The 18,875-nt window shown below is 42.8% G+C and overlaps 1 protein-coding gene across 1 annotated transcript in view; it reads right to left on the reverse strand.

Annotated features, from left to right (window-relative positions):
• The window catches only part of IFT74 (intraflagellar transport 74), a 1,698,810-nt gene that overhangs the window by 820,235 nt on the left and 859,700 nt on the right, over positions 1 to 18,875 (reverse strand). The window lies entirely within an intron of this gene.

An 18,875-nucleotide genomic window follows, 5' to 3' on the forward strand; every position in this document is an offset into this window, starting at 1 on the left:
CCAGGACCGATATGCCCTTTGGCGGCACCAGCGACAAGGAGCAACCTGTCATCGTTTATGGTGTACCAAGAATCTGATGCGTCAAATCCACATCTTCTCCCGAAAGGAACACATGTGCGCCAATTATTGGTGGTTCATTGCAATCAGTTGATCTCAATGTGGTTTTTGGAGCGTTCTTTGATAAATAAAAGCACTTGCGAAATTGCAGATTAATGATGTTTTCTGTAAAATTATTGGTAGCAAATTCGATTTGGGACGAGTTGTGAGGGAGTGTTAATCTTCCATGTGCTGCTTCAACTGACATTATTACGTGGGTGATGACTGGGCGCATTTGGCTACGCTGCCCACTAACGTCATGAAAATAGGTGGAGCATATCGTTTGGAATAGGGATGTCAGCTTCAGGGGCGGGGAATCTGATTTTTGGGCCATAGGGGCACTCAACCTTGCGATGTGGCAACGGATAAGATTAGCAGAAGATAGCAGCGCCCGACTCCTTGTTTTCGCATGTGTAAAAGTGAGGAAAACCAAGGTAAGATGCATAGGAAGGTTTTTTTTACGATCAATCACTGTATGCTGAAAAACACATGCCCGAACGATTGGGACAATAATATTTTTAAGCTCACTATCCCTTTAAGGGTTTGCACTCTGAAGTTCACCTGATGCCTGCATGGGGGGGCTGCACCTGCTCCCGGGGACGCCAAACTGTCAGCAGAAGTACAACTATCACGGGGTGACCTGCACTACGATTGTCGGTGTTGCAGCCTTTTAGCTTGAGACCGTGTCTGGAGAATGAAGGTAGTTTCTGAGGGGCTTAACTTCCTTCTATATGAGACTGGCACAGTGTGGGTCCCTCACGCAATTCCTCTTTGTATATGGATGCAGTTCACTTCTATGTATGATGTGGCTGTCCAGTTGTTGGGCTCTGCGTTCTAGCACAGCAGGCACCTTGTTCCAATGTGCAGTTGCACACCGCTGGCCTGCGGGGGGACCACGCTGCGCCCTCCCACTCAGGCACCAGTGTCTTCGTATCTGTGCCAGGGCAGTGCCCCTGCCTCCGAAGGGGGAGGGTGAGGAGAGCGGGAGTTGCTGTGCTCTCACCCCGTTTCTGCTCTGGGTTTACTTGCGTCACGGGTGCCCGCTCTGATGTGTGCCGCTCCAAAAACTGCTGTGCTGGAACTTCACAAGGAGCGGATCGGGTGGTTGGGACCCGATCCGCCACCTCTTTATCTTGGGTGATTGACTGTCTGTCTCATTATATTTCCGCAGGCGCCATTTTGGCTCACTATCGGCATCGGAGTCCACCACTTCGGGCTCCTGAGTTGCCAGAGCGCTCTGTTTCTAGATCTTTAGAGGTTGCCGGCTTGGACACTGGATATTCGCCTGGCTTCTCCGACATTCTGGGCGAGTATCACTGCAATTTAAGACCTTCCCGAGCTGATCAGTTTCGGATCAGGCAGGAGCTGCAGGGGATGCTGTCCAACTCCAGTGGCAGCTAGCCACGCCCCTAAAACTACACAGTTATAGTGCTTAAGAAGCATGATAAAATATTTATCTAAGTAATTTTAAAAACTCTTACATATAAAATACGCTGCAGAAGTCATTACGATCGAGTCAGCGCTGTAAAGTGTGGGCCAAAATTGGTCTAGTTCAATGCAATGTAATTGCGTGACAAATTTGCTATTACATTTAACATAATTTTCCCAGACCTGGGCAAGCAGTAAGGATGTTGCGAGCAGTCTCAATTGTGCCCCGGCAGAGGTGACAAAGCTGTGCATCCAGTGAGATTTTTTTCCAGGCACCTAGCAGTTCCTCAGTTTATAGCAAATTCAGAAGCAATTGTAAAATAAAGCACTTCAGCTCAGATGAGCTGTGTTTGGTCAAGTAAGATAGAGGGGAAGAAATTAAAAACTTTGAGCAGAGTATTCCTTATATCGTCTATCTTAGCGAGCTTGTCAATATTGCACACTTTATCCCAAAGGCCAGATTTGGTCTTCAAAAGCGTTTCTATGTTGGGATCTGTCAAGGCCATTTCTAACGGTATATCCAGTGTGGCCAGTGTGAGAAACCCCAAAGGGATGGCTGTGTCATGGCCACCTGCATAACGGATCCTCGAGGTTTAGACAGGGAGACACCTTCAGGTTTCTCACACCAGAGAGTTTAAGGCACGTTGTTTTAATCTATTAACAGACATATTTTTACTCTCCTTTCCTCTTTGCACCTTACCGATCAGGGTTTATGGCACTCAGAGTAGTCTTTAGAAATAACAATGTACTGTGTGCTATCCATAATGAATGGAGAGAGGTCAGACCATATTCCAACTTCAAAGCCTGCACGTGAGTGGAGGAAGGCAAATTAAAAAAGATCTTAAAATGTTACCCACGATCCTATCTAGCCAAATAACAACTACAAGAAAGTACCGATAGAGCATACAGAAAGCCCGGTATAATGCTAACTCGAGATATCTCTAACAAAGCCGCCACATTGTAATCACCCTGCTTCACTATATATTGTTTTGCAACAATACATTTTCCTACAAATTTTGGGAATCAAAGATTCATAATAGTATGTGGTTGGGTTTAGCTTGATTGGAAAACCCAAATAGCAATAATCCACTATAGAGAACAAAGAATATTTAATTCTCCAATTAAAGGATGTTTTTTGGGGACCGAACCACCAAGACACATGATTTCGGTTTTCGACATATTAATGGTAATTAAATATTTATTCGCATATGCCTGTAAAGCCTCTATGGAACGCTGGAGTCCAATCAGTGTCTGATCAAATAGGATGGTGGCATCCGCATACGTGAGAGAGACAATAATTAATTCTAGGAGGAAAATTGTGAGCTGTATTGATGTGGTTAACCGTATCAGCCACGAATAAATGATATAACATATGCGCCAATACAGAGCGTGGTTTGAGGCCATGATTAGACTGACAAAAGCCAGATATCTCTCCGTCCTGGTTTAATCGAACAGCAATGGAGGTGTTTGTATACAATAATTTAATAAAGTGAAGCAAATGCGGTTCAATGCCCTTGGACTGCAGTTTGCTCCACAAAAGTGGACGTGAGAGTAAGTCGAACTCTTTACTGTAGTCAACATAGCAGCAGAATAAGTGATGGGAGTCTGCAGACGCTTCAGCCATCAACAATTATAAAGCAGATATATTATTAATCGTACCGTAGGTTTTTCTAAAACCAGTTTGAAACAGCCCTAATAGGGCCATTTCAGTAGCCCACCATGTCAGATTTCTTAATAAAATGGTTGCAAAAATGTTTTGGCTGGAGTCCATCATGGCTAATAGCCGGTAATTTGAGGGGACAAGTCTGTCCCCTTTCTTAAATACGGGTATCATTATCGACGTTGACCAACTATTGGGGAGACAGCCAGTGGCTTCAATTTCTTTAAAGCTGTTAAATAAGACGTGCAACCAAAGTTGTGGATTAGCTTTGTAAAAGATATTAGGGATGCCATCAGGCCTAGGGGCTCTCGAAGGCTTTAAAATAGTTAATATAGTACAAATGTTGCCGGAGCCATAATCAGAGAGAATGGAATAATGTGTCTTAGGAATGATGATCCCTATCTGTCTTTCACATGTCTGATCATAGTATAGTTTGGTAATATAGGTACTCCAAACAGTGGCAGATATGGAATTTAATTCCACTGTGGTGAGACCTGCCTTGGCGTTGTTAAAACGTGCCCATAATGTGGTTTTATCGTTGGTTTTAAGCAGACCACCTAACAATAGCCAGTTCACATTACGCAAAGGATGTTTATGCGCTCGCAACCAGTTCTAGTATCAGGTTTTTTAATTGTTTAGCTGTGATATTTTCGCTTGCTTTGAACAGGAGAGGGTACTTCTAATTTCGGCCCCTGCTTTACGTTAAATGTATTTCCTCTGCTGGATCAATACATCAAAGGGAGAAGAATATTGACTGTGATGATTTCCCAGTGACTTATTTGTGTCCAACTGGGTGAAATGCGCAATTTTTTCAATCATTGCGTCCATTCTCCATTGACTCTGTCATCCACATCATAAAGTCATCTTGGTTAGAGATAATGAACTCATTTATCTCTTTTATTTTTGCCCCTGTCCAGATTATACGGTTGCCCGGAGTAGTAATCTTTATATTGATGTTATAGAACATGGCAGATTGCATCTCACCCATGCTGACTATCCATGAGAGCAAAGCATGGTAACTTGCCACATTAGGATGTATTCTGATACTGCAACATCGACCAAAATAATTGCGTCTGTAAAGATGTAATCTATATGTGAGCGTGAATGCCCATTTGACCAAGTGTAAGTAACTGCTGAAGTAGTAAACTGATAAAAAAAGGCAAGCATTGCAATTCATGGGACTTAAAGAACAAACACCAATTACGATCCAGAACACCATAGGAGGTCTGGTTAAGATGCAAGTCTTTGGCATTTAAATCCCCGGCAATCAAAATGCCAGACTTTGGGAATTTATCATACCAACAAAGGAGAACCTCATTTATTGCAATCTGTATTTGATGGGTGTGAAGATCCAATGTCGGGTCGTAAACGTTTATGATAAGTGTCTTCCCTGGTGCGTTATTATTAAGACTGTGTATAGCACTAAGGAGATATGGTATGTTAATAAGTTCAGCAAAAGGTTCAAGATGGAATCTAGATTTACAACCAATTACCAGTCCCCCACTTGCTCTCCCTCTACAAGATGGGATAGCTGGATTATGTAATATAGTAAATCCATCCATTTTAAAAAGGATGAATGGACCACGTTTCCTGTAAGAAAAACAAGTTAGCCCCTGCAAGGGACGCATACCCAAAAGCGTGCATAAGGAAAGAGCGAATAGCCCCATGTGTTCCAAGATACCCAAGTCAAAGGTAGTGTTTTGGCAAGTCGGCAATTCAGGCGTATGGGATCTTTTCAGGAATCCAGTGTGTAGTCATCTTGGTATTTCCATCCAATAGACAAGACCCCTGCAGAATCGAGCACTCAGAGGATTCTAGTTCATGCTCTTTAAGGGATTTCTTCTTAAATGAGGAATTGTTAGAGAAATTGACCACTTTCTTGGCATTCCGACAAATGGATAATGTAAGGCCCATTTCCGTCAAGACTATAATATTAGCCTTTAGTAGGGCAACCTTTAGAAAGGGGACTAAACTCAATAAGTGCCCAATTAGTATCACTGCCAGGTTTAGGCAGCTCAATTTTCAGAATATCCGATGGCATAATGATAGTAAGCTGTTTAGATAACTGTGCGATTTAAAGAATGGACTGTATGGGAAGGGATCTAATTCCTCCAATATGACCCACTTTCCCAGTACACCAAGGTCTTCTTCCATCAGACAATTTTTCTCTGCCACTTTGATCGTAGGATTGGGAGCAGCGAAGTTTCCTGTGGAAGCCTGAGATTGTATGCTTTCCATAGTGTTTAGTGCTTGTATGGCAGCAGTCTCCTCCAGGCGTTGCGAGCGTCACAGAACCTTATAGTTTGAGTAGCAATGTTACGCGACATAACGTTCACACATACCAACTTAGTGTTAGTAGAGGACTTAGTTTCCAGAGCAGTGGGTCAAGGGTGCAACCATTGTGCCATACGGCCACGTAGCCTGGCCTGCCTAATAGTATCGTCCTGAAGACGATTAGAAATCAAAGTGCCGGTAGAGTTACTAGTTTTCCTTGAGCGTTTGCTCAAGGCAAACTTACTTCCCCTTTTTTTCAATGTCTTTGATTGGATTCCCATTGGTGTTTAGCTTAGGCTCGGAGGGATACGAGCAGAGAATGTCTCAAGATTAGCAGGATTTAAGCATTCTGTATTTATCGCATATTCTCTGGGAGAGATGAAAATCTCCTCATAGTCCCATTCCAGGTGGTTAGTATTGCTGGGTACTACAATATCCAGGCCGCTTGTAGATGGCACTTGTGAATCGACCCTCAGATTCAGTGTAGTCGGTTCAAATGTATTGCTTAATTCTTAAAGATTAAATGTGTTGCCCGGTGGCATAGCACTATTTACTTCAGTATTTGCTACCACAGTCGAACAAATGTAAATGGTTAACACAACGTACACTATTTTTAGTTTTGGCTATCAGGTGGCACTTAAAGCACTTCATTATAAAGCCGAAACTACTGTCATTAAAATAAGAGCTTTATCACAAGAGCTTGAAACAGGGGCTTTGGATGCAGGTTTGTTGTAATACTTTTCAATGCAGGTTGGCATATGAGGATGGATACATGGCAGTTTGACCATGTGTCCCACCCATTTAACGGCCATTGCTAAGTGAAATGTATAGGAATTTCCTCCCATTCCCACCAATTTTCCTGAAAGCCACACCTCTGTTTGCACTCTTTGGATCAATTTCTACTGTGTGGTGAATTTGTCAGCCATTTCTACTTCCAAAATGGTGGCTGCCATTTGTTAATGTTATTTTAAAGTTGTTTGACTTGATTGATGCTTTAAAACATATTTATTGCAGTTTCAAGTTATGTTGCACATTTGATATTATTTTTATTAAAAATAAACAAGGTAGTTTAATCGTATGTTTTTGTTTAAAATGGCACTGAAAATGTAAATCTAGTGATTTGTGTAGTGTTTTGGATGTAAGCAGCACCTAATTGGCTGTTTAGTTGGTGATGTCATTAGGATGTGATTGGCTGTGCAGTGTCCGTTTGTTTCTCCAAGTAAACCATTCTGTTCCTAGTTGGCATAACGCTGTATCTTGTTTGTTTAATTGATGTGTTTGTATTTGGTTAATGAAGTAATCCATCTATTTCCACTGCAATTGAGTACCAAGTGATTTTTGCCCTGACATTATGACATTATATTAGGTAAGCAATTGTGTATGTCCACACGCGCTCTGCTCCAGGAAGGCTTATGCAGGTGGCTCCCTGGACGCTGCAATGCCTTGATTTCGTACGTTAGAAAAACTAATTCAGAGCCGATAGCGGTTTTGCTTTGCCAGTGCCGCTGCTGGCTCTGATTTCCTTTTACTAATGTTCCAAATATGTGCCGACAGCGGTTTAACAACATTGCAAGCCGCCACTGGCACATATTCTCGCGATTGTTACTCCTCCTTTTCTATTGTGCCTTTCAAAGAAATTTCAAATATGGCCAATGTCTATTGGGCAGCCTCCTCTCTCAGTCACTCCAGTCCATATTCCAAAAGCAACACCTATGAGCCCCGGTATACCGCTAGCTCACCCGCTCACACACTCCGACGACCTGCTAACTCTTGGAGTCAGCCTGCAGAAAATTGGCTTTTTATTAGTGCAATATATCAAAGCGCCATTCCTCGTCATGGTTTCCAGACAAATGAGGGGGAAGGAAAATGGATGTGAACTTTCCAATTGCGCTAGGTGGAGAGAGTGGCGGGTGTTTCCTGCCTCAGTGAGCAGAGTGGGAGAGATGTCGGCACAAGCTTCGGGTTCGACCATTTCCAAATGGTTGATATAAACAACATGCGTTGACAGAATCCTTAGTGCACGTGCTTGCAGCTTTGAAGTGCTCTGAACCAAGTTATTACATTTTATTATTTTTTATTTGTATATGGTTCAAAATAACCTTTACAAAAATGTACAAATATAGAAAAGAATATACAATTTTAAAAACATAGAACATTAACATAGAAAAAGAATATTAATTAATAAATGATTACAAAACATAAGCAAAGACCGAATAAAAACACTTAAGAGAAGATAACTCAAGACATATGAGCAAAAGCAGAATACACTCATTACTTACTATCCTCCTCTTGAAGACTTTCACAAACAATAGCCTAAAATTAAAGACTTCTAACCATCTGCTCTTACAATTATTTAATCAGCATTACCCACAAGCAGATCAGTTTGTATTCCCAATTTGCATACATGTCTCAAAAACATTACAATTGATATTTGTAACGATTTATCTGCTCCGTGTAACATTTTCATCCATAGTAATTGCAGATCTATTGAACCTGAAGAGGCCACAGATTTACTAAAATAATTAATCCGATAAGGTCTTAATGCAATACAGTATATCATCAGATGCTCCAGAGTTTCTTCCACGCCCAAGCCCTCACAAAACTGGCATCCAAGTTCCCTTACAGGGTCTCTGTTGCGGGCAGTTTGAATTTCTCTAGTCGGTAATGCATTACACCTAAAACGCGTAAATATATGCCTGGATGGTTTATCAGGGAACAGTGCCAAGTATTGTTCTACTGGCCCTAATTTTTTGTAATGGGAGACAATGTGTTTTTGGAACCTAGTGTTTCCTACAGAGCACATTGTACAATCCCAATCTCCCCATTCTAGACTTTCTTTGACCTTATTAGGATTTAACATTAAGAGTTCTAGGGATAGGCCCCAGTGCTCAAGATATGCTATACATTCATCCCTAAGGTTGAGTATAAAAGCAGAAGTGATGTTATTGCTGCGTATGCCCGAACCTAGAAGATCATATAATATGCCCCTTGATGTTGTAACCATTTTCCTAATTAGGCAGAGTTTTTTCCACATTATCATAGATGTGATTGAGTTTAGGCCTAATTCATACCGTAGAACTGCCACCGGCGTACATTTTGGTAAACATGACAAAATTGTTCTCAAGAATCTCCCTTCATATTTATTCAATTCTGCCATAAACCAGCGAGGGAAGAATTCCCCCCGCCCGTAGCTGAACTGTGGTAGTATCTTTTGCTTATAAAAACGCACCGCAGGTAGAATGGAAAATTTTCCATATCTTATGTCACATTTTTTTAATTGTATCATTAGGGGGATAATTTTTGCATCCATATGTTGTCTGTAATGTGATTTCTGTTTGTTACCAAACATTGGAAATCCCAAGTTTCGTATGTTGGGCTTTACCATCAGTTTTATATGGTTCTGAAACCAAGTATGTTGTTTTAAATAGGGGCGCGCATGTAGTCGAATAACCACTGTCTTGTTCTCATTAATCTGTAGATGATTTACTGCAGTATAATCTCTGAATCTACAGAGTAATCGCTGCAACCCTATGGGAGTGTGGTCGAAGAGCATGAAGTCATCTGCGTATGCTGACCAGCAGATTTTTGTTCCCTCAACCCGCGGGGATACAAACGCCACCTCCTCTAGCCCTTCTCCTACATCAGAGACATATAGATTAAAAATTGTGGGGGCGAAAACGCACCCCTGTGGTAACCCATTTGGTGCGTCAATTAAACTAGATAGACAACCCTCATTATTCAAACTAACCTGCAATTGGGACCCCTCATGTAACTTGATTAGAATAGAGAGCAAGGTTGGGGGCATTCCCAGATGTTGTAACTTGCCCCACAACACTGTTCGGTCTACTTTGTCGAATGCCATAGACAAATCAATGGAGGCGATGGAGATAGGTGCAGAGTCTTTTTTCCATGCCATTTCTTGCATAATGGTTAACATGATTCCGCCCGCATCCGTCCCCACATTTTTTCTGAAACCAAATTGTAATTTGGATAGTATGTTATTTTTATTAATCCATGTATGTATATAATTTAATATGATACCAGAAAATATCTTTGAATCCGCATCCAATAGGGCTATTGGCCGATAGTTAAGAGGATTGGAGCGGTCACCCTTTTTATATACTGGAATCACATAAGAAATATGCCAAGAGGACGGGATGACACGAGTCAGGAGAATATCATGAAACAAAACAAATAATATTTTTGTCCAAAGCTGTTTGTTTTGCTTAAAAACAATGTTAGCAAGACCATTGGGTCCAGATGCCCTCGATGATGAGGCCCTAGAGATCACAGCACCGATATCCTCCTCAGTAATATCAATATTCCATTCTACATTTAATATTGCAATAGGAGTTTGCAAGGTAATATGTTTTATTTGATAAAGGCTACCAAAGTGGCCACCCCACTGATAATCGGGAATTGGATTTGCTAATGCCAGACAATTATGGGATGCCTTGTCATTGACCAGTGCCCAGAATGATCTAGAGGAGTTATCCCTTAATGCACTAAGCATTCTTTCCCCATCTAGTTGATATAGCATTACTCTGCGCTCCTTAATCTTCAGTTTTCAGAGGTTAGCAACTTGTTTTTTAATGCCATTCTGTTTTCAAACGGAAGTGGTGTATTAGCCACTTGCCTCAGAGACTTTTGTTGCTGACTTTTATAATCTCTTATCACTGAATCATAGACATGTGTATGGTTGATACGGACACGATCTACATTATGGGAGCTGTCGTATGAGATATTACATTGCCCACATAATTTGAAAAATAACCTTTTGAATACATTATATACTTTCTATCCAAGGTGGAGGAGTTAAAGTCTCCAATAAATACTGCGTTTGTTTTTTCTACATTAGTTTTGTGCCACACTATTCTGTTTTTTGATTGGTTTATTTCCAGGTTCACTAGGTTCGGATATACACCACTCTCGTCCCTTTCCCCCCCAAAATTTACATACAGTATCTTATGGTCGCTGCAGTTCATCTTCAACAGCTTAAACTCCTCCACATTGCCCATGATCGAGTCCGAAAGAAAAATATAGTCTATAGCACTAGTTTGCGTGCCTCTGTACCAAGTATTATATGGGCTTTTATCTTTCCAGAAACCCAATATATTTGACAGACCCCATGATTCCACAAACATCCTCCAGAGATACCCCAGCATGTTTTTATTACACCTTGACCAATTGAAATTTCCAATATCCTTGGTTGTAATTTGAGAAAATTCATTTCCAATTCCTACATTAAAATCCCCTGCAATCATTGTTACCAGGTTTTTTCGAAATTTCATGAAATTTCATCATCAGAACCCTCAGTTTTTTTGATTCTGTCTCAATGTCTAGTTTCGTATTCCAATAGACATTGATAATCAGAAGGTCACTATCCCCAATGGGCGTACTGTTTTCAAAGCGTATTAACAGTAAAAAAACACCAATCTGTAATCCTGTCCAATTTTATAACTTTAGGAACAAAGAAGTAGATACTCCAAGTAGTAGACCACCCGCGGGTCTACCTACTATGCCTTATTTGGCCAAGGAGGAATTAATAATAAAACAATCTAGTACATATTCCGAGGTAAACCATGTTTCCTGTACACAAAATATAAAACATTCTTTAAGTATATCACATATTTCCAATGAGTTCCTTAGTGACCATTTCCCCCTCGAGTTCCAGCTAATCAGAGGGAAATTTGCATAGCTATTAACTATTGGGTTTCGGACCCTGTAGTTGAGATATGGAATCTCTTATTGTAATAGCTAACCATCTAAGGTTAGGCTCCTCATAAGTGCTTTAAATTGATTTGGTAGGCCGGGTTTCCTCCCCCAGCTGCTCCCTCTCCACCTGGACCTCAGATCTCCTCTCCAGATGCACCCTCTCTAGATCGTATCCCATTTTATGGAACATACTACTTTCTTTCAACACTATCTCAACTGTAGGATTAGAATGGAACTCAACCCTTACATAGTCATATCTTACTGGGTGAACAAAATCCACCAGCCTGATGTCTCCTGTTGTAATAAGAGAGAGATTTGGTATTTCCTTAAACAGGGCCAAAACCTTAGGTCTATTCAGAGAACGAGGGCCCCCCTTGTCAAATAGGTAGTATATAAAAATACTCGGAAATTCAACACATTTAAAGGGACGATAGTTAATGGCCCCTAATTGTGCTCCCATTGGTGGTGTATCAGAATGGCCCCAGGGTGGAATGGAGGTCCGGAAGTCCTCATGACATTCCTGATTACTTCTGCCATCCCTGGACATATCAGATGGTATCCTGAGCACTTCCCCTACATTTTGTATACCTTCATTCGATGTGCCCCGAGATGGATTTGAGGCGTTAAAAGTTACATTTTTACAGTCCTCTTTAGTGACCTGCACCTTTTCCGCTTTCAGAGGCACACACATTTTATTGACAGTTTCATTTTGAGCACTAGAATCCTGTGTCGGACACGGGGTTACTTTAACAACAGATTCACCTGGTATACCAACATCATGACCTTCCAGCATCAGTTTTATGACCCTTCTGATCACTCGCTCCATCACCGGTGCCCCTTCCTGAAAATCAGCTTCTGCCAGAACATCTGTGGCTTCTATACCCCTGAAGGATTTGGATCCCGTTAGGCAAGCATTATTTCCCTCATTATTATCAAGTTGGAGACATCTATTGCGCCCAGGGCCATTAGATTGGGAACATTGTGCTGATGGTTTGGGATTATTGGTGACACTCATGGAATGCAATATGACTTAATTTCCTCCTTGGTTGCCAGAGTCTGGCACCTCGACCACTTCCAAATCAGTAATCCCCCTCCCTATGGTCCCAGTTCTCTCCCGATGTTAACCTCATTGGACCATTAGGGGTCACTGTTTGCCTTGGAGGTAAAGCATCTTTATCTGGGGGTAACACCGGAATTAAGGCTCTAGAGGATATGTCAGGTTCTAACTGCTTTACTTGTTTAGGGAAGAAATTAAATAGACTTCCCTGAATGTTGTGATCTGACTGCCTTAAGCCCTCGGTGTTAGTATTAATAGTCCTTAACTGGCGCCTAACGCCCTTGTTTTTTAGATTTTCAGATATCTGATCGGGTGCAGCCATACCCCTCGATCCTTTGCATAGTAGCACATCTGCTCCCTCATCTACCTCAATAGTATCTGAATCCAGATCATCTGCCTCCCCTCTTAGCAACCATCTTCAGTTTTTTTTGGCAATTTTAACATTCTTCCGTCTATACCCTGATGTGTTCTTTTTGCACATGATGTTAATTTTTTTTGTGTTGCTTTTATTTTTATTTGAATTCTGGATCATTTGCTTCTGCACTCTGTCTTCATTTTTATTATTATTATTTTTTGTGTTAGGCTCATTATTCGAGCCCACATTTTTGTGATCCTCATTCACTAGCAAATCAGGTTCTTCAGATGGTCTCACGGGGGTGGGGGACACACCTAGTGGAGATGCCCCTAATGTGATTGCCCTGCACCCCTCCCGATGATCATTAGATATCGGTGCCGGAATTCTGGAGTCTAATAAATTCAGATTTGCCATACCTCCACTAACTGCAAAACAGTTTTATCTCTCTACAGCAGCTATTAGCTGTTTTAAGAGTATAGTATGTAATGAAAGTTCATTTAGTATCAAGCCATTTAGGGTGTCCCCTTGGGGCGGCCCCATTTCGGACTCCCTGTTCATAGGTTGAGCTGATGAGAGCTCCCAATCTGCCTCCCTCCCCAGTGGATACTGAGACAGTGCCATGAGTGAACTATCAATCATTTCTGGACTTCTTTCACTACCCTTTTGATGTATAGAGTCTTCCGGCTCAGTAAGGATCTCTAGGCTCTTACTCAGTTCACCTGAGTCAATCAATAAGATAGATTCATCAGCCAACCCCCACCCTCCTCCACATTCATGGCAACATTTCCCATGGGGGACGGTGGCGATGAAGCAGAGGGAGTCTACATGCCATACTCATTGCGCCCTTAACAGGGGTAAATACTAGAGGTGCAGTTAGAATGTCGTCAAAAGGACCTGCCACTGCCTTGGATTCTCTCCTGGTGAGTGGTACAGTCCTCTTGTAGGTGTAAATTTCTCTCTTGTTTTTCCTCATGCCTTCCGAATGAGAAAATCAAATCCAGCAAAAGAAAACCACTTTTACCACTGCACCTTTACACTCAGCCAACCCTCACCCCCCCTCCAAGTTGTTAAGCCCAGTCGCACTTTCAGTGCACTTCCGGCTAATGCCAGTCAGAAACCAATCCTTTAAGTTTAGGACTCCACTTCTGTATTTCTCAGCTATCTATCCAAAGTGGAACCAATGCGATCATACAGAGCAGCATATGCACCTTGCCTCACCGCCTCTCCGCCACCAGAAAAGCCAAACAGCCCACTTGCGTCCACTTCCGGGTGCGCGCGCGTAGAAACAAAAAAACGGACTTTGTAAATAATGGAGACAGAGGAGGTCAATGAAACATCATACAGCCCCTCACGTCTCACGCAACATGCTACAGGTTCCCATATACCCAAGTCCCAAGTCCCAAGTCCCAGGTCCCTGGTCCCACTTCCTAGAGCAGCTCGCAAGACAGGTCCCCAATTCCCCAAGTCACTATACACAGCACTGGGCAGCCGGACTTTTTGGCAGTATCGGCTCAATGAGCAGCGTGTTACGCTCAAAAAGGCTCAACTGTGCTTCCTCTTGGCGACTCAACTCGACTCACTCGCTTGAAAGAAAGGATCCAACGTCCACAACGCAGAGTCTCAGCCAAACAGCCCACTTGCGTCCACTTCCGGGTGCGCGCGCGGGTGCGCTAGCACTGAGAATAATATGCAGGCGGGAGGTGGGTTCTCCAAGGTAGAAACAAAAAACGGACTTCGCTTGAAAGAAAGGATCCAACGTCCACAACGCAGAGTCTCAGCCAAACAGCCCACTTGCGTCCACTTTCCAAGTTATTATTACCCCACAGTGGCACACTGACCAAGTGGTGCAGTTTTCCACCACAGGCTCATAGTGAAGACAACAAGAATAGTTTCCAACAGGCTTAGACTTTTTTGTCCAGATGCTGCCTATGTGACAGATGATGTCAGGAGGGCCAACTATCCTTCCTTGCCAACTATCCCTCCTTGCCAACTATCCCTTCTTGGATGCATATCCTTTTGTTCGTTCAGTCTCTTTGTTTCCAGCAAATCACGCTTTGTGGGCAGCAGTGTATTAATGGTGGTGGTAGACAGTCAAACATTTTAGGGTGGCCAAGCTAAGGTTGATTGTTAGATGTGCAAATATGATGCAGATTATACATAATTATAATTGTTCTTTTGTAACGTGCTTGGATTGGAACCTGTGTTGCACTGCGTTGTCTTGCTTTCAAGACAGACCCGTTGCCCCTGAGCTCTGGGCTATGCGCCCTCACCATAACAACAATGTGCACGCCTGCCCTGCAAACAAGTATTGGCAAAGCCAACAGTTTTGGCTTGTGAATAAGTATTAAGCATTTGCCAGGCACTGGTATTATATGCCATGGTGCCCGCACCATTTTGCAGCTTCTACCATTTATGGGCAGTTAATACCACTACGCCAGTGCCTGGTTTTATGGGCAGCAAGGGCAACTAGCCTCAAGCCATATTGATGCTCCTCCCGGTAATCATCAGCAGTGCATGCCAACTCTGAGTGAGATTGCAGTGGCATAGTTCAGCTGCGCTTGAATTGCTATCTCAGTGGGTTGGGCTTCTGATGCAGGGCGTTGCATTAACCTCGTCTATTAATTCTAGACACCAATTCCGCACATACTTTGAACGTTTATAGTCCATGTGGCATCCTAAGGTTAGTGGAGCAAGGGCATTTACATCATTGTGGGCAGAAGGGTTCTGTAGCCGTTAGACCCAGTGGGTCACGCATGCAGCTCTACTTTCTAAGGTTTACATGTTTTCCGGACAAGATGTCCCACTTGAGTAAAGACTTATTCGAGCGCATTGCATGAATCTAGGCCGTTCTCAAATATCATAGAATGGTCGGCATATTCCTGTATTCAGCTGATTGAAAGGAAGTTATGCTTCCCTTTTCATAAGGGCATGAAGGCTCTGACCCTCTGCGGCTTACGGCAGCTGGAAATGTGGGCACTGAGGTGGAGGAATCTTGTTTTGGCAAATTAAGAGGCGCTTATTATTAAACCGTTGGAAGCTCGCTTTGTGTTTCTTCATATATCGCAAAGGAGCAACTGCAAATAATTTTACGTTTAAAATATGAAGAGATGGTGTTCGTGATATAATATTTAACTATTGCTATTTTGCAAATGTAATCTGCAGGCACATGCAGGATCAGTTTGGGTTGGGTACACTGTACATCTCATGATTGCATACACCCCAGCTCCGAATAGGTCCGGGGAGCATCAGAAAACGCCACTAGAAGAGAAAGCGTGGGAGTAAATCATTAAGAACATGAAAGTGGCTGATATTGCAAGAGAGCATACTAGGACACTTGTCCAGTGTCTCGACAGCTAACCTCTCTTCAAAGGAGCAGACAAACTTGTGTTCACTGCCACGAAAACAGTGGGTATACGGGAGGGGGACCTGGGCCACAGCACTACCAGTAAATTGGGTGCACAGTGAAGGCACTGGCTCCTTCCTCTACTCAGGGTACGTTGTGTACGGCACTGTGTTTGCTGAGAGTGCTGATTACAATAGACCACCTTGCCCCCACTCGCTCTACCAGTACCCACCATACCCCACTCCCCCTTCTCCACCCTACCACCAATGTCTCTAACCCCACCAACCCTACCCCACCCCACCCCACCCACACTACCTCCACTCTCTCTACCCAAAATGGCTAATGATGAAAACATGCTCTCCAAAACTGGGAAGTCCCCCAGATACGAAGGAACCCTGGACCACACTGCATCCTCAAATTCTTCTGGGATTACTAGGGAGCGAGAGGTCAATATGATAGCCGCACTGCCTGAGATTCTAACACAAGTGCTTCAAAAATTAGATTTGGGGCCACAAAATCTTTAGGCAGGATAGATTGAATGTGGAATGCTGGAATACGCGTGGCCCAAAATCCTTTACAACTAAAAGAATGAGAAATATCGTCTTTTGCAATACTGACATTGTTCTCCTTCAAGGGACTTGGTTAACCCATCCCACACAGATAGAGGGCTACACAATTTTCATAGTACCAGCACATCAGAAAGCTAAGGGTCGTCCATCGGGGGGCTCCTGCTGAGAATTAGAAACTCACTAAGCAAGGATGTTACATTAATACATAGTTAACAGGAATGGTAACCTGGCGTGTAAAGTTGACATACAATTTCCATTGGGACGGGTGCAATTTATAGTAGTGAATGACTACTGGAATTCTGCCCAGATTAATCTTCAGGCCTTTCATTCCTCATTATCAGCACTAATGGAAAAGATAGCCCTGGACTATGGTGATGTCTATGTGATTCTGGCAGGGGATCTAAACGCACAGTGCAACCAGCTTCAAAATCATAGGAGCAATACAAGTCGGGCCAAGAAATCCAAGAATGGGGAACAATGGGTGAATTACCTGAATTCATGGGGCCTTAATATGTTGAATGGGGCAGTGCCAGGAGACAGCCCGTCAGGCCCAACCCGGTTACGTGGTAAATCGTCCTCCATCTTGGATTATATTTTTGTATCCAAAGGCATCCTGGCAAAAAATATATACATGGAAACTATCTGGGGGGAAGGGAGCTACCACGCCCACCTAAAAATAGTCATATCAGACATCAACATCACTCAAGCCGAAAAGTATGCCCACGACTTGGTTCTAAGAAAAGGCAAAGCAACCCTGGTGAAGTATAAAAGAGGGGGAAGAAAATGTTAAATGTTAAGAATTTCATCTGGTCAGTTCACCCTTCAAGTTCAGGCGAGTTATAGATCACACCAACACTCGTTTGATGTACAAACTTGGGTCCAAAAAAAAAAATATATTCATAGGGAAATTAGACATCTACGAAAACTCAACCTCGATCAGAATACACTACGAGGAGAGCTACAAAAATTGACAAGGGCCTACAAGCACTAGTCTCTCTCGAGAAGACTCACGCACCACCAACAAGACAACGAGCAGATGCTGGAGGCACTATGTAAGGATAGTAGCAGACATTTCTGGCCCATTATTAACAGACTGGAAAATGAAAATAACAACAACAACACTCAATGTAATTTGGTCTCAGAAAAAAGCTGGTCAGAGTACCTCACCAAAAATTTCAAAAATAATTTGGAGATTCAGAGAAGCAGGATGGAAAGCGCGAAATGAGAATTAACCTTTGACGTACAGACAATTGAGGACTTAATAACAAAAGCTTTGTCCTCCAAGGCTGCTGGTCCCAATGGTTTAACTTACCAGATCCTAAAATACAACTCAAAGACCTGGACGAAATTACTCTGTTACCTATTCAAAGAGATCCTGGCAAGGCATACCTTCCCTCCCTCATGGAAGCAAGCAATTATAATTCCATTCTACAAGGGGGGGTGATCGGTCACAATCGGTGAACTACCGACCAATCGCCCTCCTTGTTATAAAAACTAGATTTTCATGAGGATTTTGCTGAAGGACCTGGAAGGATGGTCTAAGAAAGCAAATATACTATCAAAGTTCCAAACAGGCTTTAGAGGCGGGATGTCGACAACCCTAAACGGGTTGACACTGAATCTATTGACTGAAATCAAGAGAGGCGGGAGAGGGGCCTATTTATGGAGCCTGGATTGACTTTTCCAGGGCCTTCGACCTTGTGATAAGAGAACGCCTATGGGCCAAAATGAGGGACTGGGGTGCACCAAGTGGTCTGCTGTCTATGCTAATAGTACTTCATAAAGACACCTCACTGAGGGTTCGGCTAGACGAGGCCGGACACCTCACTGATCCGATCAATGTGGAGAAAGGAGTCAGACAGGGTTGTCTGGGCACGCCCTTTTTCTTTAACCTATATTTGGCAGATTTAGGTCCTTTCCTGCAGTCCTGAGTGTTGGCGAGTCCAGGGCTTAACACAACCAAGGTACACTTGCTCGCCTACGCAGATGATATCGTTCTGATAGACAGGAATGCAGTGGGTTTGCAACATCTATTGAACGGGCGGAATGAATACGCCAAAATAAATGGCCTATTAATCAACCCTAAGAAATTGAAGATCATAGTGTTTAAACATCCAAATAAACACATAAAATGTGCACGCTGGGTACTAGAAGGCGAAGCTATCCCAAGAGTGGAGGGGGCAGTATATTTGGGCTATGTAGTCTATGCCTCTCCATCAATCTGCAAAATGGAACAGGAAACAAGGGTGAAAATAGAGAGAATAGTGCTGCAGATGAAGAAGATCTTCTACAAACTCTGCAAATTCTCTATCAAGCCCCTACTGAAATTGTATGTTGCAAAACCAGTCCCTAATTTTGTATGGCCTGGAGACCAAACC

This window comes from Ambystoma mexicanum, chromosome 6q (assembly GCF_040938575.1).
Source record: "Ambystoma mexicanum isolate Mex_15411 chromosome 6q, UKY_AmexF1_1, whole genome shotgun sequence".
Taxonomy (NCBI): domain Eukaryota; kingdom Metazoa; phylum Chordata; class Amphibia; order Caudata; family Ambystomatidae; genus Ambystoma; species Ambystoma mexicanum.